At 41.5% G+C, this 27538-nt stretch overlaps 1 protein-coding gene across 9 annotated transcripts in view; it reads left to right on the plus strand.

Annotated features, from left to right (window-relative positions):
• The first annotated feature begins 253 nt into the window (after nucleotides 1-253).
• Nucleotides 254-27538, plus strand: part of ncoa2 (nuclear receptor coactivator 2) — a 60167-nt gene continuing 32882 nt past the window's right edge. For 5 of the 9 annotated variants that reach the window (XM_026179481.1, XM_026179488.1, XM_026179486.1 and 2 more), the window contains exons 1-2: nucleotides 351-609; nucleotides 18313-18395. The gene's annotated coding sequence lies outside the window, so the exon portion shown is untranslated. The other 4 variants (XM_026179483.1, XM_026179484.1, XM_026179482.1 and 1 more) reach the window with 4 other exon arrangements.

Consider the following 27538-nt stretch of genomic DNA (forward strand, 5'->3'; position numbering starts at 1 on the left):
ACACTGCTTTCACCAGGCGTTTTATTCAAGGCACAGTGCTTACACACATCATTTATAGGCACACATAAATCTTTATGACCTTACATGTACACACATCTTGACGAGCCATTTCACCACAGCTCTGAGGATATTTTCTAAATATATACATAAAAATGCACTTGTTTCCTGTGTGAACCTGGAGTTGGGGAGTTGCTCGATCCGCGCATAAAAGTACAACACATTTTTGAAATATTATTGACACTGACGTGGCACAGTGGCGCGTCAAAGTAACTGCTTGTCAGATAAAATGTTGCCAAATCCGACGCCGATCAATCAAACTGCAAGTGGCCGGGTCATCGTGACAGGTAAATCGCCGTAGGACTGCTCACGAGTCCCCCGGTCGTAACCGAGCTCATAGCGCTGTGGAGCCCCCGTGATGTGGTGTGGCGTGTGTGTGGGGGGAGGATAGGATCGCTACCAGCCAGATAAACACTCGGCATTGGTTTGCAGAGCAGGAGTAACATGGCGGCACAGTTAGCCAGCAGAAATGTTGTTTCACTATCGCGAAGGTCAGAGCTGCTTCGGATAAGCGGAATTTAACAGCGAGGACACGGCCAAAAGTGTTAAATCGTAAGTAGCCACACGCTTTTGTGCTCCTTGTCGAGACGCGGCTTGGTGTTTTTGTTTTTGTTTTCTATGTTTTTTTTTGTGTGTGAAATCCGCTGAGCAGGAGCGAGAGGCTCTTCAAATCTCGGTTGTGTCTTGTCTGTCTGGCACAGGCTCTCGCTTCGGCGTTAGCTTAAATTAGCAAGCGCTAGCTGCTTGGCTAAGCTCGCCGCCTGTATCGGTGGTGTTTTCTGCAGCAAACTTAATTAGACGACACGGGCAAAAAGCGAGCCTTGAAGCGGGGAGTTACTGCAGCGTACGCGCTCCGCTTTTTATTCGGCGGTGGCCGCATGTGAAATGGGCAAAAAGTGAAAATGCGAAGTGCACAACACTTTCATGTGTCATTGTGTGTGTGTGTGTGTGTGTGTGTGTCTGTTTTTTTTTTGTTTTTTTTTTTTGTGCTGAGTGAGCTAGAGACCGTGCCTACAACACCGGACGAAGTTCGCCAGGGTAAGCAGGAGCCCAGTTAGCATGCTAACGATGTAGCCGCACAGGCTGGAGTCCCTTTTTTTATGTTTTCCTTCTTTTTTTTAACGTTGTTGTCAGAAAACGTGAGTCAGGACAGTTCCCATCACCATGTGCTTGAGCGGGCTGTTGTTGTTTGTTGTTGTACTATCCAAGCCTCATTACTACTTGACACATTAGGTAAGTTGGCGATTCCCCCCCCCCCTTTCTCTAGGGAGCATAGACTACTTTTTTGTTTTGTTGTTGCTGGTTTTCATTTCTTTTTTTCTTTTTTTTTTCTAAACTAATGTTTCTCCTGTGTTTGACGGTACTACTCGTGGACTTGGTTACAGCAGTCAGAATCAGCGCTTTGTAACTGTAACTTTGTAGCAGTTTAAGTCAGTGTCAAAGTTGCCCATGGACACATGGTCACATGACACGAGCACAGATTGGAGGGGGTTTTTTTTTTTTGTAGTGTATTTTGGCCTTGCTTTAAAAGGGTAAAATTGCCATGGATTCACACATGCACCAGTCGCATGTTGGTGGAGGAAGGAACTTAATCTGGAATACAGTTTTAGGCATTAATGCAGTGTCTGTTTGTTTTTGTGTGTGTGTGTGTGTGTGTGTGTGGTGGGTCTGCTTGTGTGTTGCATTGTTGTGCCTGTGTTGAAGGAGTGCAGCACTCTCCTTTTTAAGGGCCCCTCTTGCATGACTGATTCTGGACTATACAGACAACACAGCTTGTGCCATTTCAATGTCTGTCAACTGTTCTCTCAGTAATGCTGCAGGAGCGCATCCCGTGGAACCAGTTGAGCAGTTTCTATTGCATCCCTCTCCCCACCTGATGGTGCACAGGGCTTGTCACATCACCAATACGAGATTTAACATGACATGCTGTCCAGCTGCAGGTTTGACTGTGGCTTCACTGCTTATATGGAAATGGGATGAGATGGGAGTCTGTCAGATCTCACAGTAGTCATATGCAAATTCTGGAGAAGATGTAACAGACAGAAAAGTGTATGTGTGCTGCTGTGCATGTATGTCTGCATGCATCTTGTAATCATACATCTGAAGTATGACCAGAGGAATATGCAAAAAGTGTATTTCTTTAACTTATTGTGGGGTTTTTTTTCAACCCCCCCATCCATGTATGCATGTGTTGTGTGTAAACCACTTTGAAAGTATCCCTCTTTGCAAGCCTGAACAGCATTTAATCTCCAGGGCATAGAAGTTGTTGACTTTGTAGTTTGCACAGAAAGAAAATTGTTCAGGTATTTCAGTGTGTGGTGGATCGAGGCAGATTAAACTGTTCGTCCTTGTGAGAAAGTAAAGATGTCCTCCTGAGCTGACCCGATTTAAATTTTCAGGCTGTATTAGATAAGGGGTGTGGATCTCTTGTATGACGTGTATGTGACAGCCCACTACTGGTTAAAGGAATGCAGTCCTATTCAGAGGCAAACCTGCTTTCCAGCGCTGTTGTTAGATGCCTGTATGCTTTTTGTCTAGTTTAAAAGAGGAGACATACTAGACTACTGAAGAAAGGGGGGGGGGAAGAGAAAAAAGGAAAATATTTTTGTATAGCTTTCACTGAACAGAGTGAAAGAATGACTGCTGGGATTCACACAAGCATGTAAGCAAGTATGTGGATGTTTATACAAGGATAACTGGGTGGAAGTTTTCTCACACTCACTTGGCACTATTTGTGCGATGGGCGTTTCCTAAAAGGAGAACTCAGCCTGAGCGCATTGTAAACTGCAGCTCCAGCAACAGGTGTGTGGCACAGACGTGCTGGTCACGTCACATGATTCAGAATCAAGCCTTTCTCCTGCATACTTGCTTTCTTTTTGTTGTCTCACTTGGTGACAGACTTTTTGTATATTGCCCTTAAGGTCCTTGTGGCGTCCTACTGCCTGTTAACCGTGTGTTCATAATTTCCTAAATCAAGCCAATATGTTGCTGTGAACTTGGAGATAAGCCCCTCCTAATATACGTGCTGACTTTTGTCCTATTGTGAGTTGCTTTGTGTCACACGAAGTGATACTGTATTAGCTTGACCTTTGTTCTGCTGCATTTGTGTTGCCAATTCTTGGCTTTTTATTTTTTATTATTCCATTATCACAGCTGGACTAATATCTAACCCCAGTAATGGGTCTATTTTGGATTTCAGTGCAATTATAGAATTGCATGCAACTTGTGTGTTTAGTGATTTGTACAGACTTTCATTCAAAATGTCATCTTTGGCTGTGAATGAATATAACTGAATTTTAGGGAATTTAATATTTGTCAGGCAAAGCAGGGCATATGAAGACAACTTTGACAGTGGTAAAGGAATGATCGATTTATTTATTTAGATACAGGGTGTATCAAAAAGTATAAAACAATTTCAAAGTGCTTTAAATCAGTGGGTGTTCACGGGTTAGCCTTTGAAACACGTACTGTTGAGAAAGAGGGGATTTGTGAGTTTCACGTGGTTGCTGGTAGGTAGCAGTGGCTGCAGTGATGCCAGATGTGCTTGGAAAACATGTGAAAATTGAAAGTTTTGTATGTAAAACTGTATATTTAGCCATATTTTTTACAACTTACTGCAAGCTTATGTGTCTGTTACTTTGAAAAATATAGTCTTTTGAAACCAGATTATTATTTTTTTGATACACATTGTTTTTATTGACCGATAAGTTGGCAAGCTAAGTTTTCCATTAACCTGTAAAGAAAATCCTCCCACAGCACTATAAACAGTTTTGTTAGACCTGGTGGGGGGAAAAAACTGTAATGATGTCTGTGGTCATGTTGCAATTTATAAATGCTGTTAAGACAGTAAAATAATATATAACAATAATAATAATATGTGATTCTGTTAAGTTTGAGTCCTGTCACAGGGTCTGCCTGCCATAACTCTTATCACTGTGGTCACCTGTGGTCTCAGCTCGTTTTCAGTTTTATTTTATTTTATCTTACTTTATTTGTACAGTGTGAATAACTATACCACATGCGCAGGTGAATTCCTAAATCATAAGCTTCCTGTAATCTTTGTCCATTGGTATTTGAAAGGAGAGGTAGCACTCAGATGCTGGCAAAATTACTGCTTCGCATTTTAGGGGATGGAAGATTGTAATTCAGTATGATCAATTAAGCTAAACAATCGCATAAATTCTTAACTAAACTTTGAGAGGCATGCAGCAAAGAGAGATGTGTCAACATGACGCTCGGATAATGTTGCCATGGGTAGTTTCACAGCTGACATCTGGCACCCTGACATGTGTTCAGACAAATGTGTTTTTAACAAGAGAGGGGAAAGACAGCACTAGCATCAACAGGTTCTGATTGACGCTGCATTGGACACACAGAAACTAGTTATTGGTACATTAACGTTTATCTTAGCAAATCTGTATATTTTAGACTTGTAACCAAAGTTCTATTCAAATAACAGTTAGTTTTAGTAAAATAAACAGTGACTGACGACTCGTGTCTAGGATTCGAAACCCAGTTGCAGTCGATGACTTATTGAGTTATTAATATGATCTGTTGACAGTAATCACTTGTATATGTTTTGGTAAGATTGTTAAGAGGTAGTTGTAAGCTGCTTTCTAGTTCGAGTTTACAGTTTTTAATTGTAGTTGGTTTCTTTAGTCTTCTTGGAGAGTTAACTGATGGTCACTGGGGTTGTTGGTTGCCTAAAAAAGGAATTTCAAAAGGAAAATTATGCAGAACTTGGATCTCCCTCCAGGGAAAGCCTTGCTGGAGAAATCAGCCTTGTCATATGGCAGACCTTCCCAAAGTGTGGGGCCCGCCCCTAGGGGGGCGCAGAGCCATTGCAGGGGGGCGCGGTATGAAGGGGGGGCTTGGACACTGCTAGCACGGGGTTCCCACACAAACGTAAAGCAGGAGATGAAGCATCGCTGAATATGTTTCCAAACCAACCTCATTCTAAGCCACAGACTAGAAAATATGGTGAAGCATATCTGCCCTTTGATTTCACCGGCACAAGTGCCGAGGTAGGTCTCCCCTGCATAATTGGCTTTCCCTTCGTCGGGAGTAGCGCTGGGCTCTTCAAATCACGGACAAACAGTATCCCACATTCTTGATTTTTAGTTCACAAACACTTCTCATAATGACTAACTACTCCTGACATTTTGGAGATGTTAGCTCTTTATACAGTAAAAGTACAGCGGGATACATATAATATCAGGCTGATCCTGCCACAATTTGTTCCCCCGGTTCAAATCCCGGACAAACAGTATCCCACAGCTGTTTATGTGTTTAAACCCATTTTGCACAGAGAGACATTTTTGGAAAAATGTATTGATAGCAATGTTGAATATTATTACACAGGAAAAAAACAACTACACGTAAAATAATCACACCATGATGCCTCTGCCTTTGTAAATGGAGGGACAGTAACTGTGTGTGTATGTAAGCGTGTAAAAACTGAAGATAGTCAGATTAACAGTAACAGCATTTTGTCTCTATCTGCCATTCTGCAATTCATCTCATGTAAACAATAACGTGGCGCACAGCGTGACGTGAAAAAAGGCACATACCTTTGACGTTGCATGACGAACTCTGTATTCCTCGTCCACACCTAAACGCAAAAAAGGAGTTTTAAAAAAAAAATGCAGTTTTCGGTGATTCGAAACGCCGTTTACGTGTGGACGAAACAGCTGCGTTTTCAAAAATACCCGTGTAGGTGCGGACGTAGCGTAACAGAGTTAGTAGTTTATTTTATTACTACCTGTAATTTATTGCAGATTACTTGTATTTGCTTAATTGTTTACTAAATGTTTGAGGTGTGAAATAAACCGCAATGGAGCAAAATAGGGGTGTGTGTGGTTGGAGGATGTGTTTGTGCGTGTGCGAACATTATTCTTGTAAAACAAAGGGGGACCTAGCAAAAAAAGTTTGAGAACCACTGTCATATGGTACCTCTGTGACCCATGAGCAATCTGGTGAACAATGATAATGCTGGGTTAATTTTAACACACAAGTATTTAAACAATGACATCAGAAGCCTTTTTAACCATGTCACATTTTAGCGGTGAACAAAACTACTCCTCTTGTTACTACACACAGTTGCTAACATTGTTAAGCTGACTCATTTGAACCAGGCTGGAAGATGACATCCATGTGTCTGCTGCTTAGCACAGTCCGCTCTGACCATCACCACAGACCTCTGACTTACTTGAGGGCTTTAATGTTTTAAAGACAACAGTCACACTCACAGTTGTGCAGCTTCATATTTATGAGAATGTTGAAATGTATCGCTGGTCTGTTTTCAAGTGTGCACATTTAATTCAGTGTGTTTCTTTGCTTTTAACAGAGTTTACAGTGACCACTGGGGAATTATTACCTTAAAGTGGCTCTTGTTTGTAGGTAGGTTAGATGTACCAGATTTACCTATGCTGTGTTATCTATCCATCACATGCTGTGAGTGTTTTCTTGACATGGTGCACCCCTCCCCTTGGTATCTATATGCCTTGTCTTGCTGGGCATCTCACCCTGCTGTCTCTGCGTTTGTGTTGTCATGGAAACAGCAATGTGACAGGTCCTGGGTGGGCGTGAGGGATGAGCTGTGGGGTAATGGCCAGGTTTTTACAGCAGAGGGAGAGAAGAGGGTGTAACGGCAGAGGAGAGGTATCTGAAGCAAGGCCGAGATGATTGGTGAAAAAGCTGTGAGGGCTTTGACGCCAAGAGGAGAAGTGTGTGTGGGGGGGGAGAATTTATCCCCTCTGTGCTTCAAGACTGTTTTCATTGTGTTATTAAATGAACTCAAATCAATCATCTCATCTATTTGCGATGTGGACTGGAAAGAGAAACCACATTGGATATGGTTTCTCTTTTTAGTTAAACTGCTTGTGGGCTTTCTAGAAAGTTCTGAAGATGCTTTCTCATCATATATTGTCAGATAAGTTGATATACAGGATTGGAACTGATCTATTGGACAATTATGTTAATTTTTTTTAATGCATATGTCCTTGTACTATGTCACGCGTCAGTACAATTTGGCTAGAAGGCTAGCTACATAGCGTTGAAAGAACTAACAACAAAGGGTCTCCAGTATGGAGGCATTAAAGGTTCACTTTGCCAACAAGTTCTCTTTGTTTGTGCTAATTTGTGTCAAAATTTTGATTTAACAGCAAACTATGAGCAAGTCCTTTGACAATGTCGCTACTGTCAGTTTCGCTCTCATTTTTTCAGTTTCTGTGTGTCTTTCCTTCCCGTGACGAATACTGGATATTAATTTCAGTTCACTTTTATTTATATAGAGCTCATTCACAACAGATGTCAAGGTGCTTCATGAGGGAGTGAAGGAAATTCTACAGTTTGAAAATCAGACTTGTCTTATTAGCAAGTAATTGGCAACTGTAGGAAGGAAGAACTCCCCTGTTTGTTTTGTTTGTTTGTTTTTTAACTAGAGCTGGGCGATATGAGATTTTTTCATATCACAATGTTTTTTTCATTTCAGGCGATAACGATATCTATCACGATATAAGCCAAATAACTATATTTGTAAGATTTAAATGTGCCGTTGCTCACAAGTAAAATGTGAAATAATCAGCAGCTTGTTTTTATTTAAATATTTATTTCCCATAATAAGTTCAACAGGGTAGATGTACTTAAGGAACATGAGACTTTTTCAGATAAATAAAGGCAAATATTGCAAACTACACAAAAGGCAGCCGCTAAAGCGTTTAAGTTTCAAAATAGAACAAACAAAACAGACTAAATTGTCAATTCCACTTAGAAACAAAATATTAATTCTAAAAATAAATCTTAGTTTGTTTTACAGAAGAACAGACAAAACTGACTAACTTTTGTCAATATCAAATAAACTGAGAACTAAAAGGAAATTCTCAATCTCTCCTTGTTGTATAGCTGAGCTTTTCAAACACTTTTAACAGTTACTTTAGTCTGACAAAAGCCGAATGACGAATTAGCGCTTCCAGTCAGAGACTGAGGCTACGTCCACACGTACACGGGTATTTTTGAAAACGGAGGTTTTCGTTTTAAAAAATAATCCCGTCCACACATAAAGGCAGAAATGAAGGAAAACGCTGCTATGAACATGCCAAAGCAGCAGGTGGCGCTAGATTCCTAACCGTGCCGAAATGTTGGCCAATCAGAAGTCTAGAAGCCTCGGTGGGAAAAAGTAAACAAAGCTGCGGCATAGAAACAGAACCGAGTCGTATGTGTGGAGGGACAGTAACTGTGTGTATATGTAAGCATTTAAACACTGCAGAGAGTAGAATTAACAGTAACAGTATTGTAGAAATTCATTTCACCAAAACAATAACGTGGCGCAGTGTGACGCATGCACCAGTTTATTGTATTTCCAGACTTGCTTTCGGCACAATTTACAGTGCACGCTACTCTGTTTTTTGTCAGACTTGAAATAGCCGAAATACCTTCACACTACGGAACTTCTATGGCTCTTCTGTTCGACAATCTCTCCGGCATTGGAACCATCATCTGTTTTCTCTTCGGTCACGCTCGGTTGATTTTTCTAGTCGGCACACTCATTTCCTCCATTACCCGCTGGCTGCTTCCCAAACAAACACACGTGCGGCTTGGCACTTGTGCTGTACGTAACAAGTCACGCGGACGTGACGCTGCGGCTGTGATTGGTTCGGCTCTGCGCTACTTATTTGGATTGGCTGACCTTTTTTTTTTTTTTTTTTTTTTTGAGGACAAGAGCGGCGAAGTCTATCGCGATAGCTTAATTTCTCTATCGAGTAAAAGTTATATCGCGATACATATCGTTATCGTTCTATCGCCCAGCTCTATTTTTAACCAAGAAATCTTTAGGCCAGCTTCAATGATTAGATTGGGACTGTATTATTCCGTAAACAGAGCAAAGGTAGCTGTGCTGATATCAGGACTCTAGAAGTTTAATTCTGAGGTTAGAGTTATAACTTGTGCCTTAAGCGTGCTCAGTATTTGGCATTCAAGGACACCAGTCTGTGCTAAATAATGAGTATGTCAGTTTAATGTAATATTTCAGAACATTTAAGCTCAGTAAGTAAATGTTATTAATCTTGCATTTAATCATAATAAGGGCGGGCTATTTCTCTGTGGCATTTAGCTTATGAAACACCTGCACTGTTAAGGGTGTACTCCTGGCTTAAGATGGGCCTTTGATGTAATTGTGATACATCAACTTGCAGTCTGTGTAGCCTTATTTGGACATCAGTGCATTTTCCTTTTATGACCTTTAGTGAAACTATTTAAACAGATGAAATCTCATTTAGCAGATCTGTTTAAAAAAAAAAAAAATACTACAAATGCTGGTGATTTTCCTCTTCTGGGGGTGCTTCTGTGCAGGAGAAACCCTGCGAGATGTTTGAGAATGTTTTGACATTAAGGTTTTAAAAACATCAACACACAAAGATTGACTCATGCCCTACTCCCATGGAGACTCCACCAGGCCTCTCGGGATGGTGATGCTCACAGACAATCCAATGATTTCAACATTCTGCGCTCCTCCACTTATGTAGGTCAGCCACAGCAAAGTGCATATTGATCTCTTAAGCTAAATGATATTGTGATATCTACTGCTTATTGCGAAGAAGGTGCCCTTAGCCTGTTTGGCTTTACCAGAGGAGACAGCAGAGGTCACATGTCTGTGTGGCTGTTCTTCTGCTGCTGTTTGCCCTTTTGTTTGTTAACCTGGTATGGCTCAGCTGTACAATACTGTAGATCTAACAATGCGTAAGGTGCTCATTATTATTTTAGAGGAGCTCCTTCCACAGTCATCGCTAGTGTAATGGAAAGATTACTTAAATAAAACTAAATGTCTAAATAAATAGACATTCATGGAGAGCTTTATGATAAAGGGAGCTTGGCGTTTTCTAATTTGATGCATGACAGGATGTAGTGAGTTGTAGATAAGGGTCTTTGAGTATGCTGTCTTAATTTGTGTGAGTGGGTGAATTGCCTTTTTCCTCTGCCACAATGTGTTTGTGGCTCTGGGTGCTAGCATGTGGTTGGCATCTTTCCCACTGCCCAGGATGGAATCCTTGGCACTGAAGGAGGGAGAGAAAACTTGGATTGAGCAAGCTGCCTGCTGGAGTTGGGTGGGTGGTCCAAAAATATGCAGTGTGAATTGGTCTTGAGAAAGCCATGCATTCACTCTTGTTCTAGGACAGAGGTAAACGCCGCACTTCAACCGCCATCACAGGCCGAGCTAGGGTGGCAGGGAATGATGTGCAGAGCAGCAGCATTTCTCACCCGCTTGTCATAAAGCCAGAGGAATGCGGGGATTGAGTTTCAGGCTTTTCACTTCTGTGCACATTGTGAGAGTCAAACTCTGACCAGTGCGGTTTCTCCTAACCCTCCCATCTCTCTCATCTCTCTGTCGACCTCTTTCTGCTGACTCAGCAGCGTTTCGTCAGTGACCTATAATGTGGTTTTGCGTGCTTTGTCTTTACTGCTTTCCGTGGGCATGGGAATCTCCTTAGCCAACCTGTGTTTTCAATCTGGACTAGAGTTTAGGTATAAAGCAGAAGTACTGTAACCAAATAACAACAGCACTTCAGCTGTTGGGCTTTTATATAATTGAGGAAATAATTAACAAGAATTTGCTGAACTAATCTGCTTCGATTATGATAAGTGTAAAGTAAAAATTGAAAGATTTATTTTTTGTTGTTGTTGAATGTAGAAGAGAGCTTGTGATGAGACCAAACAGCAGATGGGTTTGAGCATAGTCAAAAAATTTGTCTGACTGCTCAAATTATTTCAGCTCTCAATCTAAATCTACTACATGCGGAAGGAGAGAGTAGTAAAAATAAAGCAACACGTATGTTGAGTTTTTCCTCTGTGATGTTTCACTTATGAGTGTTTTTTTGTTTTTGTTTTTTTTTTTTTACACAAAACCATCTTTTTTTTCTAGATGTTAAGTTTAACAGGCTCACATCATGCAAATACTGACAGCGAGGCTGACAGCCTTAGAGATGTAAACTTAAGTCTTTGTTCAGAGTACTGAAAGTATGCATGCATACCACCATGCAAAAGTGTGGCTCTGACATTTGATTTTGGTAAACAGTGGAGTTTTACCACCTAAGATACAGACGAGAACAATTTTAGGCTAAAGAGATGCAACTTGCTTGTAGGATAAATGCCTGGTTTGGGTTAGCTGTTTGGTAACCTTAACCCATCCAATTCCTACGTCAAAAAACCAAGGTGCAGTTAAAGCCCACACACATCCTTAAAGGCCAGCTCTTATAGTGGCCTTAAGCTGGAACCTGGTTTTGTTTTTGCGAATTTTATAACATTTAAGTGCCTGTTTTTCACAAAAATCTCTAGTCCGGATTTAAGCAAAAAAAAAAAAAATAGTAATTGAAATTCACATGTGCAAGCATTCAAATGCTTAATAACTTAATAAAATGTTTTCTTTCCTGTCAGAACTGTCAGATATTTGTCGCTCGTGTTTGTATGTGAGTGTGCATGTGTTTGTTTGCATGTTAACGTGCTACCATTCATGCCTGAACTCTAGAGATTTGTGGTTTTGGCACCTGAAGATGTGGGCTGTCAAAACAAAACTCCCTCCCATCTCATCTGGCAGTGGAGTTCAAAACAAAGGCCCTCGCTGGAGAGGAGATTACACAGGAGAGGCTGAGCACTGATGCTACGCCGTGGAAGCCAACTGACAGTATCTTAATTTAACAACTCTTCTAGTGGGGAGAGCTTTCTTTGGTATTAAAAGCAGTGCTGACAGGAAATAATTTCGTATCCTCATAAACTGAATATTTAAATAATATATCACTAATGTTTGGAAAGTTGCCTGGCACTTCAACTTCTTTTTTTCTCATTCCATTTTTTTTTAATCAAAAATGTACTTACTTTTTCTTTGGTTATTTAAGAAATTAACCAACAGAGACAAAAAAGACAAGAAATGCCTCCAACAGTTTCACTCATGGCAGTCCATAAAGTCTTTCCTCAGAGATAAAAAGGCAATTATAGTAAACAAAATTCTAAAAGAAATAAAAATCAATTAAAGAAGAACTACATAACCCATGACAAACAGCTACTCTTGCTGTTCTCGGCTTGATTTAAACTATCCTAAACATTTGGAGTCTACAATAATTTCCAAATGCTTTTATCTGTTAGTTTGTTATTCTTTCAGGTACAAGCTGGGCAACATTTATCTAGTGCACAATAGCCATGTGCACTAAAGGTATAAAACCATTATGCACTAGATAAATGCGCACTAATAAGGACTGAAAGGTATTGTTGGGTCTAGTTAAAATTCTTTTGAAGTCACAGAAAAAAACATTTTGGAATGAGGCCAAACGCAGTAAAACGCTACGTAGACATCGTCGACAAGACCTGCTGAAGTTCAAACTGGGCATCAGGATGGAGGAGGAGGGTGTTTTAAGTGACTTTGAACGTGGCATGGTTGTTGTTGCCAGATGGGCTGCTCTGAGTATTTCAGAAACTGCTGATCTACTGGTATTTTCCCCACACAACCATCTCTAGGGTTTACAACGAATGGTCTAAAAAGAGAAAAAATCCAGTGAGTGGCAGTTCTCTGGGTTAAAATGCTGCTTTGATGCCAGAGGTCAGTGGTGAATGGTCAGACTGCTTCAAGCTGATAGCAAGGCAGCAGTAACTCAACAACCACTGGTTACATGCAACCAAGATTTGCAGAAGAGCACCTCTGAACACACAAGTTGAACTGCAGGGGCAGAAAATCGCACCTAATAAAACTTCTAAGCTATTTTCATTTATAATCTTTTCAATTTAGATTTAATTTGTGCTTCAGTTCTTCAGAAAACATGACACCAGAGTTTAAGTGATCCAGATCTTCAGTCTTTTCAAGCCGTTTAGAGCCTAACATCCAATGTGTGCCCAATAAGGAATATGTAACCCCCCAGCAATCACAAGGCAAGTTTAAGGAACTTAAGCCCTGGCTTTTCTATTTGTCCATCTCTAAGCATCTCTATGTTTTGAAAAGTATGAATTACTGTTGTGTTAGATGATTGTGTGTGGGTTTTTTTTTTTCTTTCTTTTTTTTTTTTTGGCAAATTATGAAACCAGGAAGTGAAACTGTTGAGATCAAGAATCTTTTGTGTGGGTTTTTCCCCGCCACCTGGACACTAAGTTAGTGCATGACATTTACACAAGTTTGAGGATAACCATGCTTGCATTTGAAACCAGGACCTTCTTGCTGTGAGGCAGTGGTGCTACCAACTCAGCTACTACTGACTGCTTCCTGTTAGTAATTTCCACTGAGATAGTCAGTGTGTGCTTTGCCAAGTGTAGGTCAAATAGGTTAGGGTCTACTTGACCTGGCATATACAAGTGTTTCAGTGGGATACAGTGTAAATGGAAGGAATGGTGAGAGAGGAAGAGAAGGGTGCTTTGCGTAGGTCTTTAGTCTGTCTTGTCCAATTACATGTTCCACTATCAGAGCAGCAGCAGTTGTCTTAATCAGGTAATGCTGAGGTTTAAAGTCATCCCCCTAAACATGCTTCACAGATGATTACCGGGCTCATGCTTACAGTGTAGCGTGAAGCAGAAGACAGCATTTGGAACCGTTTCCCTATCCTTGCTACTGTCATAGAACTAAAAACTGAAGCACGTTTATTTAAGCCTTTTGCAGATTCATCAGTCTTTGTGTGTGTTTGCAGTGACTGTTAGCCTGTCACATTGTCTCAGTCTTTGGCTGAGAAAGTGACATAGTTGTGTCAGCTGATCTGCCCTCCCCCCCCCCCCCTCCCCTCCCCCCCCCCCGCTAACATGGAGCCTTATCCTGATTCTGCTTCCACTGTACAGCTTCAGGCGCCATGGGAACTAATTCCTTACAAACTGTGACAACCAATAAAAGATGGCAGACCCACCCCCACGCACACACACACACACAGATATGCAGTCGATATATAGAGAAGTCACAAGACAAGTTCCAGATCATCCTAAAATTTGATACAATTGGCCACAGATTATTCTTTCTGTTCACACCCTTTCTCAACCTTGTGTTCCCGTGGCTCTTTTAGCTACACACACACATGTATCCATGTGCTTCCTCTTGTCACTGTGACTCACCTTTCACATCACACGTTATTAATGTCATTACGGTCGTTATACATTTGCGTTTACTCCCAGTGAGGTCACAGTTGAAGGTGCTAGCTGTTGCTATTTGAGCAACATATGTAAGTGCACCAAACACCGGGCTTCATCTGCACCAGTCTTTTGAATTATTAATGAGCGTATCTCTGTATATGCTGATCTCACTGATCACTGGATTAAAAATCACTGAATTTTTAGTCAAATAGTTTAGATAGCAGGCTCTTTCCTTCTCTCCCCTTTTGTGCTTGCTGCTTGTATTCTTTGTAGCAGTAAATGAAAATCTGTACAAGTTGTTCAGAATGATTATCATCATCCTACGATGACACATTTATTTCCTGATAAGAATGGTATCCAATGGTGACAATGTCCCACTTCATAAGATATGAGGGGGGGACTCGGTGTTTAAATAAGTATGTGAATGCTCTTTGCGTTTGCGTTTGCGTTTGCGGTCACTAGATCTCAACCCAACACCTCAGGCTGATTCTGTTTAGCTAGCACTCGCCGCCATCATCATCATCATCACAACTATTCAAGATCGTAGGAAATCTCAGTTTGGCAAAATGCTGTACACCTTGCAGTTTCTCCTTTGCCTTTCTTTTTACCACAGCGTCTTGACCATATCTTGACATCACAATGGCTTAAAGGACTTAACGGCCAGGTATTTCCATGAGGATAGGCATCAACCTTTTTTGTTTATTTTTATTTTTATTTTTTAATTAAATTGATGGCCATTAGTGCCCTATTCAGAAGGCACATAGCTATAGCTCCATTGGTGCTTAACCCTTGTGTGACCTGGCTCTTATGGTCATGAACTATCTACCCTTTGTCCAATGAAAACCTGATTGGCTGGCTTTGTAGCATTGTTTAGCCCAGCCTCAATGACAAAGTCTTTGACTCAAAATGAACAGTAAGCAGTAAGGGATTGCAACTACTAAGTTTTGGCTTTAGATAACGGCATCAACCAGAGCAAAAATGTTACCAATCAAAATTGCTTTGGTGTGGGGTACCCAGTTTTGGCTTTAGAAATTTCTGCCCTCTGAGTATAATGGAACTTGATGGCACTTGCCTTGTGGTACTCAATGTGCCAAAAAAATACATTTGTCACTTAACAGCAATGTCTTTCCAGGAATCATGACCCGGTTCCTACAAACTAAGGCTATGAACTAAGGCTTGTCTGAGGTCTGATATATCTCTGAGTACAATAGTTTTCAAACTGTGCAATGTTCAATAGTCTGTCTTGCTGTTAAGGTTCAACAATACAATATTATCATGATACTGCTGAAAAAAAGCAACATGGACACTAAAACCTGTTATAAATGTTACCGTAAGACAGAGTCAGACTGCTGTCAGTCTGCGATTAAATGGGATCAAGTTGGCAATTACATGCAATCTGTTTCTGATAGTACAGAAACTAACTGTGACAAGTTGTCGATAATCATATATCTGTTGCTGTGTGCATAGACAGCAGATTATTTACGGATGAGAAGTAAAAAAGAGCCGCCAGGTGCTAAAAAAATAAACCTTAGACTCAAACGTTAGAATAGGCTTTTCCCCGCAGCACGCCATGTAATAAATACTCAAAAAGAAAACGGCGGCCGTTACAACTTATGTCTAAAAATGTATAGTTTCATGCATCGGTTAAAACACTCGACTCCAGGTACACGATGCGCAGCTGGAAACACTTCCCGCAAGTCGAGCTGCCCGAGATTACAGAAAATGTTACATTTTTGTGATTTATATTGTTGTCGGGACGATAGAATTGTTATATCGGGATATGAGATTTTGTTCATATCGCACAGCCCTAAGTGGGCACCAAAAATCAAGGAACACACTAACAATAACAATATCTATTTATTTTATTCCTGTACTCTTCATTTTTCTGCCGTAATGATTTCCCAACCCCAGGACTAATAAAGGGAATTTTATCTCGTCTTATCTTATCTTGTCAATTAGCACCGCACTTATCTACATGGATAATGAGCACTACAAGCCAAATGTAAAGTACACCATAACTGGCTCCTTAGAAATGCTGATTAGGTCTTGAATAGCATATCTGAAGAGCCTGTGGCAGAGTATGCATCACAGCAGAGCAAACTAATGTCAGGATATAACACAGCGGTAACATGCTGCCTCTCTAGTAAGCCCCTCTTCCAGTGTGGTCGACTCCCAACTTCACTAACTAAAAATGTAGTGGGTGATTGTAGTCCCTGATTTAGTGAGATCCACATAGCAGCATCAGCTCTCCATCTGATGTGTCATATCAGAGAGTGGAGTGCAAGTCTCACGCACACATTTGATTCCACCTTATAGCTGTGTAAACCTGGAAGTAAACGCTATTGATAAAATAGTAGTTCATAGTTCCCTCATAGTTTGTAGCTTCTCTTTCATTCAGCTGGGATTTTTGCTGCGTATAATGAAACTGTCTTTTATCAGTTAACTGTTTAATTGGCTGAAGTCTGTTTAAGGGGAACCTGAACTTCTGACCTCATGATCTTTGACCTCTTTCTAAATGCCAACAGATGGTTGGACTGAGGCCATACAGAGCGCAGTGACAGGTTTTGAGGTTTGTGTGACCAGCACTGTTAGTGAGTCTGCAACTTTGTGACTTCTAGTACTGAGGTTTTGTGGCCTTTTTAGTAGCAAGCGTCTTTTGTGTGTCTGTGTCTTACTGGATAAATGTTAGTACATAACTCAGTTAATGTTGCGGCTTAAGCACAGTGGTAGCTTGGCTTGACAGTGTTGTGTGTGTGTGTGTGTGTGTGTTTGGTTTTTTGTTGTTGTTGTTTTTGCAATCACAACATGAAGGTTCCATGGATCTAAAGGGACGCCGCCTTTTTCTTAGGGGCAGCTCTGCTCAGTTTTAATTACATAATTTGTATGCTTGTGTCTTGCATATTTCTGCTATGACTCTTGATCCTAGTCTGCGATGACACCGGTAATGTCACCACCGGGTTCCCTGTGTCACAGGAACTATTGATATTGTTAGATGAGATTGGAGAGATGCTACCTGCCAGTTAAAGTGATGTAATGGGAAGGATGCTTCAGCATTACTCGTAACCCACCCTTTTCCCCCCTGTGGTGCATCATAGCAATAACTCCTCATGATCCAAACAACAGATCCGTGAGATCCATTTTATTTTTGATTATAGCTTCTGACATGTATTGATCCAGTTGAGCATGTACAGAATATTAATGTTAAAGCAACTCTATAGTGTTTTCGTACTCAGCCCACAGATTAAGGGTTTTTTGTGAGTTCGCATGTGATCGCATTAGTGAAAATTCCTCCAGAGGATGAAAACTAAGAGCCACTAGAAAGAGGAAATGAAAGGTGGAGCTGATAAATACAGTAATACTGACATTTTTCTTTAAATGAAATTGACTGTAGCAGTTTTTCCAGACATGTGAGCTAATTCGTGCAGATTGACAGTAATTGTTAATTTATTTTTGTCTTTAAAGTATTTGGTAACCCTCCCCTGACTCCTCTTAGATACCAGGTATTGAAGTGTGTCGTGTGCAGCAGTTGAGAATGCCAAATATCACCTTTCCACATGGCTTCTAGCCGTGCAGTTGTGTAGCGTTCACGAGAGGAATCAGTTTACTCTTATGTCAGCACATGACATCACGTGAGTGAATTCCTTCGGCTGACTCACTTGGCACCTTCATGCAGAAGGACGACTGCGTGAGGCTACTGAAGCCTTTCATTTACTCCCCACCCCCCACCCCCCAGTGTAGCCAAATAACTTGGCAAAGTCCTTTTTAAAGTTACCATTGCATTTTATAATTACCCAAGTGGGAATATCATTTAAAATTGAAACCTTTTTTTCTGGATCTAATTAATTGTATGCCATGATTAAAAAGGTGCTCACTGTCTTCCACGATGTAATAGGCTTCACAATCCCCAAGGATATTATAAGACTGCAGACGACTAACTTGCAGTTTCACACTAACTTAATGTAAACTGTTAATGCTACAGTTGCAAGAAAATAAGGCCAGGCTTTCTGCTTCGTGATATGTCTTCACTTTACAACATGCAGATGTTGCATTATTGACTTAGAACATGTTCTAATATACCACAGTTACAGATTTAATTTATTTTTGTCCTGAGTTGTGCTGATTCACACTGTGGACTGTGGACCCCAATTCTGCTGTTATTTCTTTCATCAGGGAGAAGTGGATGATGCATAAAGGTTTCCTAGCATTAACGTCTTGCAGCAATGGCCTGAGGGACTCTCTGGACTGAAGCCAAGGTGAGAAGCAAAGCCAAAGCCAATTCTTGTTTAACGCAACTCTGCTGTGCAACATGGCAAATAAGCACTCCTCTCCAAACACAGAGAGACCAGATGTACTGATGATGCAAGGCTCAAACCTTCTTTTTTTTTCTTCAATCCTTAATAAGTTATTGGGGGGGGGGAGTTTAGATTTGTCTTCAAGCTTGTCTGAAAACAATCTTGCATGTCTTCTTCAGCACCTTGTTCATGTGTTCTATTATCTCCAGCTTCTTAGATCAGTTTTGTAGTTTTAAGAGAGGAGCAGCTACACAGTGAAGATTTTCGTTACAGGTTAGAACTCCCTTTGGAGGGATCAGTCTGCCTGATGCAGATATTACTGGGAGATCGAGGCCTTCTTAACCGTCTCTCCTGATCTACCACAGCTCTTGCCTGACCCCTTTCTTTGTGTTTAACCCTTTAAGACCTAGCATAGAACCAAGTCCGCCAGAGCTTACTTTATATTTTTACATGCTGTAGTGCCATTTTTTGGGAGCATTTCAAGTTGCTATACATCAATACAACCATTATAGCCCAATTTTAATTATATGTATGCATTAAGTCCATAGTAACTACATAAATTGCAAAAAAGTGCAATAAACTATAAAAAAAATTGAAAATCGTTTTTGTTTTTTGTTTTTTTACATATACTTCTACTTGGAGAAATTTAATGGGTTTATCCCTCAAAACTTTAAATACAAAAAAGTTGCAAAAAATAGTTTACAACAACAGGAAATTTATTTTGAGTGTCTTCATAGTTTTATTTTTGAGATACACCAATTATTAAATACTGCAGAAAAAACAAACCTATGATGCAAATTTGCAAAAAAACAGCATGTGCATCAAAATAAACTATTTAAAGCAGTGCAATTTGAGTTCTAAGCATCCCAGAAACTATTCAGAAAAGCATAAAGTCAAACATAACTTTTAAAAACATCAGTATGGGCTTTTAAGGCCTACAAGTAAAAAAAACGACATTTTCCGTGAAAATGACGTCACTTCCAGTTTCGGGCAGGTCATGTCGGACATGCGATCGTTCGCGCTGACGTCTATTTCAATGTAGGAAGTTTTACGAACAGCTGATCGGATCGGCAAAGCGTGTTTCTGGAATATTATGTTTTTGTTCCTGCAAGCACTTTTTATGCAATTTTTGCAAAGCTATATGTGGAAGGAAACCGTGACCTAGGACAAGCTGATGGCATAAGATGTAAGTACAACTCCTCCGGTTTCATATGCAAAAAAAACTATTGCGCTAGCTTACATGGTTCCGGTTCTATGTGGGATTTAAAAATAGTTCTGCAAAACGGAGCGTGCCCGCTCCGACCGGCTTTAAAGGCTTAACAGTGTCCAGATTCAGCTGTTCTTGCAAGTGAGAGACCTTTTCAACCATTTTGTGTGTGAGGGGAGAGAATGTTGATGTTGATGAGGTCCGCCCCGAGTTCCTGAAGGCTCTGGACGTTGTAGGGCTGTCCTGGTTGACACGCCTCTGCAATGTTGCGTGGAGATCAGGGGCAGTACCTGTGGACTGGCAGACCGGGGTGGTGGTCCCCATCTTTAAGAAGTGGGACCGGAGGGTGTGTTCCAACTACAGGGGGATCACACTCCTCAGCCTCCCTGGGAAAGTCTATGCCAGGGTGCTGGAAAGGAGAGTTCGTCCATTAGTCCAACCTCGGATACAGGAGGAACAATGCGGTTTTCGTCCTGGTCGCGGAACACTGGACCAGCTCTTTATCCTCTCCAGGATACTTGAGGGTGCATGGGAGTTTGCCCAACCAGTCTACATGTGTTTTGTGGACTTGGAGAAGGCATTCGCCTGTGTCCCTCGGGGTGTCCTGTGGGAGGTGTTGCGGGAATATGGAGTGTCTGGCCCATTGCTACGGGCCATTCGATCCCTATACAACCGTTGCAAGAGCTTGGTTCGCATTGCCGGCAATAAGTCGGACTCGTTCCCGGTGGGTGATGGGCTCCGCCAGGGCTGCCCTTTGTCTCCGGTTCTGTTCATAATTTTTATGGACAGAATTTCTAGGCGCAGCCAAGTGGCGGAGGGCTTTCGCTTTGGTGGCCTCAGAATCTCATCTCTGATTTTTGCAGATGATGTGGTTCTGTTGGCTTCATCGGGTGAGGGCCTCCAGCTCGCACTGGAACGGTTCGCAGCCGAGTGTGAAGCAGCGGGAATGAGGATCAGCACCTCCAAATCTGAGGCCATGATTCTCAGCCGGAAAAGGGTGGAGTGCCCACTCCGGGTCGGGGATGAATTCCTGCCCCAAGTGGAGGAGTTCAAGTATCTCGGGGTCTTGTTCGCGAGTGATGGGAGAAGGGAGCCGGAGATCGACAGACGGATTGGGGCTGCAGCTGCAGTAATGCGGACGCTGCACCGGTCCGTCGTGGTGAAGAGGGAGCTGAGTGTAAAAGCGAAGCTCTCAATTTACCGGTCGGTCTACGTCCCTACCCTCACCTATGGCCACGAGCTGTGGGTAGTGACCGAAAGAACGAGATCGCGGATACAAGCGGCAGAAATGAGCTTCCTCCGAAGGGTGGCTGGCCTCTCCCTTAGAGATGGGGTGAGAAGTTCGGCCATCCGGGAGGGGCTCAGAGTAGAGCAGCTGCTGCTCCACATCGAAAGGAGCCAGCTGAGGTGGTTCGGGCATCTGACAAGGATGCCCCCTGGGCGCCTCCTGGGTGAGGTGTTCCAGGCATGTCCCACCGGGAGGAGGCCCCGGGGCAGACCCAGGACACGCTGGAGAGATTATATCTCTCGGCTGGCCTGGGAACGCCTTGGTATTCCCCCGGATAAGCTGGAGGAGGTGGCTGGGGAGAGGGAGGTCTGGGCCTCTTTGCTTAGGCTGCTGCCCCCGCGACCCGGCCCCGGATAAAGCGGATGAAGATGGATGGATGGATGGATGGGAAAGAATGTTTTACTCTTGGAACCAGTACTACTACTACTAAGTTTCTGTTATTTTAAAGGTTACATTTCAGTTGGGGCCTGGGATTATTGTATTGCTCACTGTTCTTACACCATTTTCTGAGGGGATTCATCATCATAATAGTTTGCATAAGATGGCATGGTTTTGGTTGCTGTTGCTAAAACTGGATTTTCTTCTTCATGTTCTGAGTTTTGTTGTATTTTTGATGCAGCCTGCACTTGTTTAACGTAGCTACACTCTAAGTGTGTCTGTGTGGCTTGAATGCGCTGCCACGTGCTGATCCACAGTGGCACAGTGAATATTTAAAAAAAAAAAAAAAAGATGGTATGCAGTTCTCAGCACCGCACAGTACAGTTGCAAAATAAAGTTTGAGCTGTTGGAGTGCTCTGTTTTGTTCTCATCTACATCCAAGTCATAGTTTTAGACACACAATCAGACTAAACTATTAACATGAAACTCTAACTTTAGTAACTCCTTTCCTGCAGATACTTATTGCACAATTATTAGGAGGAATTTTAGACTGTTCCTGTTCCTTTTATACTTGAGTATTTGAGTGTTTTGTTTTGGGGTTGTTGTTTTTTTTGTTTGTTTGTGTGTTTTTTTTATTTTTATTGAATAGACCTTTCTGTCTTGCCAAAGCATCTTAGTTCAGTTAAGGTCAGTACTCTTCAATTCGGCCTTTCAAAAACCTGAATTTTATCCTTTTTAAACTTGTTCCACTCCTATGACAATGATGACTACATGACTTGTAGACATTCTTGGTGTCTTTTTTACTTCATGAATGCCAAAGTAATTAGAAATGCTTTTCTAACCTTTCTTAAATTTTATGCCACTTCCTCTGAGATCATTTGAAAATTCTGAGCGGTTGGTGGGAATTGTGCCTCAATCTTAAGACATGACATAAAAAATGGCTTAATCTAGAGGGAGGGGAACCTTCTGCAAGTCACACTTTCAGTAGCATCTCCTTGATTGGAACACCTGACTCTAGGGGGATTCATTAAAACAGAGATTTACGCACTTTCAGTACTTTCATCAGTGCATTTCTACAGTTGTGGTTTAGATGAAGATCAGGCTACATTTTATTGACCTTTGTAGAAACCGTGGTAATTCCTTTAGTACTGCCATATACAGCTGCAAGTAAATAATCAAGCAACTGATACTTCAAAGATCAGCTCATAGTTTCCCTACTTCCAGCTTCTTCCGTAATCGGATTTGTGCAGTGATATCTGAATCTCCTTTCTGGCATTGCTGTCAGCCACAGATGAATTGTTGACTGGATTGTTGTGGGGAGTCGCTTACTTATACCAGTTAATCAATTTCACCATCCCTCGATAGCTGACACTTCACTTCACCTATCTGACCAATCTTGTGTGTTTCTCGGACAGCCAGAAGCCAGCACTCTGTGCTTATTATACCGACAGACCTCTGCTTCGCATCCTGCGACATCCTGAAGTGACTGCCAGCGTTAAAAGATTGATGAGCGTGATCAGCTTTCAGTAAATGGGGACCGGGCTCTTGGTTGCACTCGGGCACTTTAGAGCCATTACCTTGCAGTGATTCTAGAGCGGACAAATGCTTGAGTGGGACTTGGTAGCAGGCAAATATCCTACCTCTCTGTTGATTTAATCAGCAGTGGTCTGTTTGTGTGTTTGTGTCTAACTTTTTGGACACATGTAATTTGAATAAAGAATTTACTTTGTTTACTGGCTAACCCTCATAACAATGGTTGTTTAAATATCATGGTAAGCGTATAGGTGGGTAAGTGATTATGTTTTTGAGGAGAGAACTGAAAGTTAACCTTTGTTGCAGATTTGAACCACTCATTTGAACCACTAAACGCAAGCCATTACACTCTGCAAACCTTCTCTTAAATGGGGAAAAAACAAAACAAAAGCCAAGACAAAACAAAACAAAACGTGCTGTGTTGCTGTCCCCTCTGTTCATTTACTGACTCTGAATTATTGTAATCACAGTTCACCATTGATTCCTCTACATGGAATATATCTACAGGGAAATACCCATCACTCAAGCGCCATTGTCATATTGCTCCAAAACACTAAATCCATCACCACATACATCCCTCCATCTCTTTTTGCCTCTTTCTCAGCCCAAGCCTAATATCACAACATCTGGTTTAAGGTAATAGCAGCTGTCAGCAGTTCACTGCAGACCCCACCCCACTGGGTATTTTGCTGATATTTATATTGTTTTTAAGACAAACGCATTTGTCTTTAATACCATCTTACATGATCCCGTCATGTTTCTTTGTGTTTTGGCACTCTCTGCACATCTTTTCACCCATCGCAAATATCGAGAGCATAAAATGAGAAGCCACGAGTCCTCTGTGCCCCTCCCCTTTCACTATTTCCCCTTCAGTTTGTGGGAAATAAATGGACCATGTTGCAGCGCTCCAGAAGCAGTCTTTATTGGTGCACTCTTGCTCTCCGTTTCTCTCTCAGGGGGCCTGTTGAACCAAGGAGCCAACTGAGGAGAGATTACACACCAGCGAGACAATGTTCAGTGCCCCACAGAGGCTTTGCACTTTCTGGAAGGGCTCTCATTATTATAGTGCAGGAGACTTCAAACGATTCCCCAGTAGCTTTTGATGCAGTTTGATGCATAGTCGTGCCCAGCTCTCTGAGCTCCAGAATCACTGGGTGTGTCTCTATAATCAAAGCCCTGCTAACCCACATGATTACAGGAATGGCACACTGGCACATACCCTCTCCTCTTGGCAATCAGACACAGTCCCCCCCCCCCCCCCCCCGCGCGTTGCATCCCTTTCCCCCATCATTATAGTATGACTAGAATGGGTGATTCAGTGTTTTTTAAAGGCCCCCTTTGGTGGCACACATTAAACCTGGTTCACCTTTTGTGGGTATATGAGCTGTATACTGTTAATAGTATTATAAACCCATTTAAGGTAGCAGAAACCGTTGCATTGTTAACGGTTTGGAAATACAGCTAAAAACATCAGGGTAGGGCTGGGCGATATGGCCCAAAATTCATATCTGGATATTCTTTAGTTGGATGGCGATATACGATATATATATCGCGATTATTATATATATTTTTTAAAGCCATAAAGTAAGAGCAAAAAGAGTTCTTAGTCATGCTGTGTCCCAGATCTCACACGGGCACTTTTATTATCATAGAGCGTAGATGTACATAAAAAAATTACTCAAATAAATTATCAGCATTTATTAAACAATAATGCTCCATAAATAAAATAAAACAATGTTGGTTTTGTGCATAACAAAAAGCTCGCAATTGTGCAGTCAAAATGTAAACTAAAAGACGCTGAGCATAATAACAAAGACAGATTTTGCAGCTGCTCTGTTCCCAAGTTCTACTGAGTGACTGACACCCTGACAGCAGTTATGGCGTTAAAGTCATTTTAACGAGATTAACGCTGACAGCACTAAAATCGTAATCTCCAAATGTTTTCTTTTTACCGACCAGCTCCTCTTTGATAGCTGCCGTGTCCATCTTGTTGTTGCCTGCAGGTAAAGCGATGGGGGAGGGGAAGTTGTGTTCAGTGAAGGAGAAAGGCGAGGCAGAGTAACATTATATAAACGATATTGTCACATAAAAATATATTGATATATTTATGTCTGTGAAGGTTCTCAGTCATCCAGGTCATCGTAGTCTAAGGAGCTTGGAAAGAAAAGCGTCTGGACTTCTTTGAGTTGCTTGAAGACGTTTCACCTCTCATCCGAGAAGCTTCTTCAGTTCTAAGGTCAAATGGTGGGGAGTCCCAGATTTAAACCCAGTGGGAGTATCCCCCCCCAAAGATTTGGGGGGGAACTCCCAAGTGAAACGTCTTCAAGCAACTCAAATAAGTCCAGACGCTTTTCTTTCCAAGCTCCTTAGACATTGATATATTTAAAAACGCAATATATCGCCCAGCCCTACTTCAGGGTGTTGTAAATGTTTATAAAGTCCTATCTGAATTAAAATGCTCTTTCCCAGCCTCTCTGTGTGCATGAATGAAAGTTCAATTATTAAAATTGCTCAAAAGATTTCTCACATATTACCCCATAAAGGTGGAGATACTGCACATTAATCTATTCATCTTACTGTTTCCCAGCTGAGTCGCTGCAGAGCAAATTCCTCTGCTTCTGTGTATTCTTTAAGTGAAGTGTTTTGTATTGTGCCATTCTCTCCTCACAGATGCAGATAAATTCTGTTTTGTGCTGTGGATGTGCTCATTGCCATCTAATAGTGTATGTCATGTAAAGGTTGAAGCAGCTGAGTTTGATCAGAGGAAAGATGGTTGCCTCAAGCAGCAGAGGCAACCTTAGCAGCAGCCCCTCGTTGTCTCTTCAGTCCATCCTCGCCAGACTGGTTGGCTCCAGGTCCGTTGTGGAGAGTCTGCACTTAGGTGACACCTAAGATATAAGCAATGACACTCACCTATGAGCACCTCCCTCAAGTGCACAGAGTACTTTCAAAGTCAATTGATTTCTCCAGCTTTTTGCTTGCATTTGTTTTTTGGTTTATTTTTATTTACACTTTGGTGTTTTAATACGCTGGGAAGCATTACATATTTGCATTTCTGTCTAAGTTCTGACAAAATCAATAATTCTGATTAAAACTGATCGGATACTTTTATTGGAAAGTCATCAATGTTGTGTTGCTATGCTAGTGGGTGTGGCTGTTACAGAGGTTTAATTACCTGACCTTTAATTCAGCCTTGTGAATCAGCCACACAGATGCGCTAAAGATGTAAAACTGTAATGAAGTGTCAATTTGGGGCAGTGGGTAAGTGTTTACTGCACTTACATGAGCTGAGACCTAACAGCTTTCAAGTTGTGGAAAATCTGCATGGAAACATGTGTTAGAGGACCTCAGTGACCACAGGATAATTTCCAAGTGCATTATTATGCAGGCATTATAGTTTCCACGGCCAGTGTGTGATGGCCGGCTTGTGTACGAGTGACGTTCTGTAATCAGATGGTACATGCAAGGCTGTCTGCAGGCGACCACATGCCAGAGGGTTTGTGAAAGACACTAGGCCACAACACGTGCAGCAACTACTGCATGTGCCCTTGAGGAGAATTTCTCAAAGTGGATTTGAAAAGTATAGAACAGGAATGGCTGCATTTTCATGTTATATGGAATTGTACTTTCCCATTGATTTTTTTTTTTTTTTTCCCCTCCTCTCTCTCTCCTCCCAGCCCGCTGCAGCCAGCTGTAAAGTATGTAAAAGACATCCCCCTTTTAAACAAATTGATTCCAGATAGTCTCTTACAGTCTACAGGCTAATGTTTGTCATGGTTGCATGGTCTTCCTCATGATATAAAAAAAACAAACAAACAAAACTGACTTGCTTACTACCATAGTTACTACTACACTCCCCATGATGCGGTATTGTTTGGCTTGTTTGAAAACTGATATAGTTAATCACAATGAGAAAAGTGAAAGACATTATACATGAAGTGGCAACCGTGGCGCTGGGGGTTGGGAAGCGCATCTGTAACCGGCAGGTCGCCGGTTCGATCCCTGGGCTCTCTGTCCTGGTCAAGACACTTTACCCTACCGCCTACTGGTGTTGGCCAGAGGGGCCGATGGCACAATATTGACATTTATTTTTTTACTATGTACTTTTTTTTTCTTTTTTTTTTCTGTCAGTCTGCCCCAGGGCAGCTGTGGCTACAGCTTGCCTCCACCAGTCTGTGAATGTGAGAGTGAATGAATAATGGAATTGTGAAGCGCTTTGGGTGCCTTGAAAAGCGCTATATAAATCCAATCCATTATTATGAAGTGTATAATGAAAAATTGGTATAAAAGGTTGTGTTAATCCAGTGTATACTGACATGTTAAAGAGGATTTCATGATCTAATTTTGATTATGATCCATGCCTTATAGTTGACAAATGTCAAGAGCAACAACAAAAAAAAAAGCATAAAATGACATTGTATAGCAAAGCAATTTTTTTTTTAATGAGATGTAGATTATGTCTTATTGTTATGAACCATTATGAAGTGCTATAGGTACATAAACTACAAATAGATGGTTTTAACCCATTGGTAGGAGGCCGCTAGGCAACATAATGACATCATAATTAGATGTGGGAATCACCAGAATGTTAATGTAACATGGAGTTGGTCTGCCATCAGTCTGCAACTGAATGGGGTCAAGTTGGCAATTACATGCAACTTGGAAATGTATCTGATAATATAATAATTAGCTGTGATA

The sequence above is a fragment of the Astatotilapia calliptera genome, chromosome 9 (assembly GCF_900246225.1).
Source record: "Astatotilapia calliptera chromosome 9, fAstCal1.2, whole genome shotgun sequence".
Classification (NCBI taxonomy): domain Eukaryota; kingdom Metazoa; phylum Chordata; class Actinopteri; order Cichliformes; family Cichlidae; genus Astatotilapia; species Astatotilapia calliptera.